The 2,331-nt window shown below is 50.8% G+C and overlaps 1 non-coding gene across 1 annotated transcript; it reads right to left on the bottom strand.

The window, feature by feature from the left end:
* Positions 1–1,228: 1,228 nt before the first annotated feature.
* On the bottom strand, positions 1,229–1,301 carry Trnat-agu (transfer RNA threonine (anticodon AGU)). The gene has a single exon. It is a non-coding gene; the product is annotated as a tRNA-Thr (tRNA).
* Positions 1,302–2,331: the final 1,030 nt, after the last annotated feature.

Raw genomic sequence — 2,331 nt, 5'->3', positions numbered from 1 at the left:
CTGACTTCTCGGTGTGAAGGGGACCTTCTTTTTAATCCCCGCGCCGTGACTCGAGTGTCTACGACATGTCGAGAGTGGTCAACCAGCGTTGAACCCTCTTAAGCTCCCTATGGCACCAAGACTGCCAGAACAGAGGCCTTTGCTATGCATGTAGCGAATCAGAATAGGAAATGAGGGACTCGTACAAATAACACAGAAATAAAGATTGGCATTCAAGAAGACCTCGGAAAGCAAAGGGGAGGTTGTGGTAGGCCATTGAAACAGATCAAGAATTTGGAAAGAAAGAAAGAAAGCGAAGAAAAAATGCCCGCCAGGTGGGATCCGAACCCACGACCTCCAGAATACCGCTCTGGTGCGATAACCACTACGCTACCGGCGGAGCGATTTTCTCCCCCGCTTTCTGGGGTATTTATGTCAATGTAATTTTGTTCCTGTGCTTGGGGGTGGTAGCCCGCGCCACTCTGACTTCTCGGGGTGAAGGGGACCTTCTTTTTAATCCCCGCGCCGTGACTCGAGTGTCTACAACATGTCGAGAGTGGTCAACCAGCGTTGAACCCTCTTAAGCTCCCTATGGCACCAAGACTGCCAGAACAGAGGCCCTCGCTATGCATGTAGCGAATCAGAATAGGAAATGAGGGACTCGTAGAAATAACACCGAAATAAGGATTGGCAGTCAAGAAGACCTCGGAAAGCAAAGGGGAGGTTGTGGTAGGCTATTGAAACCGCTCAAGAATTTGGAAAGAAAGAAAGAAAGCGAAGAAAAAATGCCCGCCAGGTGGGATCCGAACCCACGACCTCCAGAATACCGGCCTGGTGCGATAACCACTACGCTACCGGCGGAGCGATTTTCTCTCCCGCTTTCTGGGGTGTTTATGTCAATGTAATTTTGTTCCTGTGCTTGGGGGTGGTAGCCAGCACCACTCTGACTTCTCGGGGTGAAGGGGACCTTCTTTTTAATCCCCGCGCCGTGACTCGAGTGTCTACGACATGTCGAGAGTGGTCAACCAGCGTTGAACCCTCTTAAGCTCCCTATGGCACCAAGACTGCCAGAACAGAGGCCCTCGCTATGCATGTAGCGAAGCAGAATAGGAAATGAGGGACTCGTAGAAATAACACAGAAATAAGGATTGGCAGTCAAGAAGACCTCGGAAAGCAAAGGGGAGGTTGTGGTAGGCCATTGAAACAGATCAAGAATTTGGAAAGAAAGAAAGAAAGCGAAGAAAAAATGCCCGCCAGGTGGGATCCGAACCCACGACCTCCAGAATACTGGTCTGGTGCGATAACCGCTACGCTACCGGCGGAGCGATTTTCTCCCCCGCTTTCTGGAGTATTTATGTCAATGTAATTTTGTTCCTGTGCTTGGGGGTGGTAGCCAGCGCCACTCTGACTTCTCGGGGTGAAGGGGACCTTCTTTTTAATCCCCGCGCCGTGACTCGAGTGTCTACGACATGTCGAGAGTGGTCAACCAGCGTTGAACCCTCTTAAGCTCCCTATGGCACCAAGACTGCCAGAACAGAGGCCCTCGCTATGCATGTAGCGAATCAGAATAGGAAATGAGGGACTCGTAGAAATAACACAGAAATAAGGATTGGCAGTCAAGAAGACCTCGGAAAGCAAAGGGGAGGTTGTGGTAGGCCATTGAAACAGATCAAGAATTTGGAAAGAAAGAAAGAAAGCGAAGAAAAAATGACCGCCAGGTGGGATCCGAACCCACGACCTCCAGAATACCGGTCTGGTGCGATAACCACTACGCTACCGGCGGAGCGATTTTCTCCCCCGCTTTCTGGGGTATTTATGTCAATGTAAATTTGTTCCTGTGCTTGGGGGTGGTGACGAGCGCCACCCTGACTTCTCGGGGTGAAGGGGACCTTCTTTTTAATCCCCGCGCCGTGACTCGAGTGTCTACGACATGTCGAGAGTGGTCAACCAGCGTTGAACCCTCTTAAGCTCCCTATGGCACCAAGACTGCCAGAACAGAGGCCCTCGCTATGCATGTAGCGAATCAGAATAGGAAATGAGGGACTCGTAGAAATAACACCGAAATAAAGATTGGCAGTCAAGAAGACCTCGGAAAGCAAAGGGGAGGTTGTGGTAGGCCATTGAAACCGCTCAAGAATTTGGAAAGAAAGAAAGAAAGCGAAGAAAAAATGCCCGCCAGGTGGGATCCGAACCCACGACCTCCAGAATACCGGCCTGGTGCGATAACCACTACGCTACCGGCGGAGCGATTTTCTCCCCCGCTTTCTGGGGTATTTATGTCAATGTAATTTTGTTCCTGTGCTTGGGGGTGGTAGCCAGCACCACTCTGACTTCTCGGGGTGAAGAGGACCT

The sequence above is a fragment of the Haemaphysalis longicornis genome, unplaced genomic scaffold (genome assembly GCF_048455015.1).
Source record: "Haemaphysalis longicornis isolate Haplotype H1 unplaced genomic scaffold, Haemaphysalis longicornis Haplotype H1 scaffold_5, whole genome shotgun sequence".
Classification (NCBI taxonomy): Eukaryota; Metazoa; Arthropoda; class Arachnida; order Ixodida; family Ixodidae; genus Haemaphysalis; species Haemaphysalis longicornis.
Note: the sequence above shows the minus strand (reverse complement) of the source record. Positions and strands in the feature narration are given on the sequence as shown.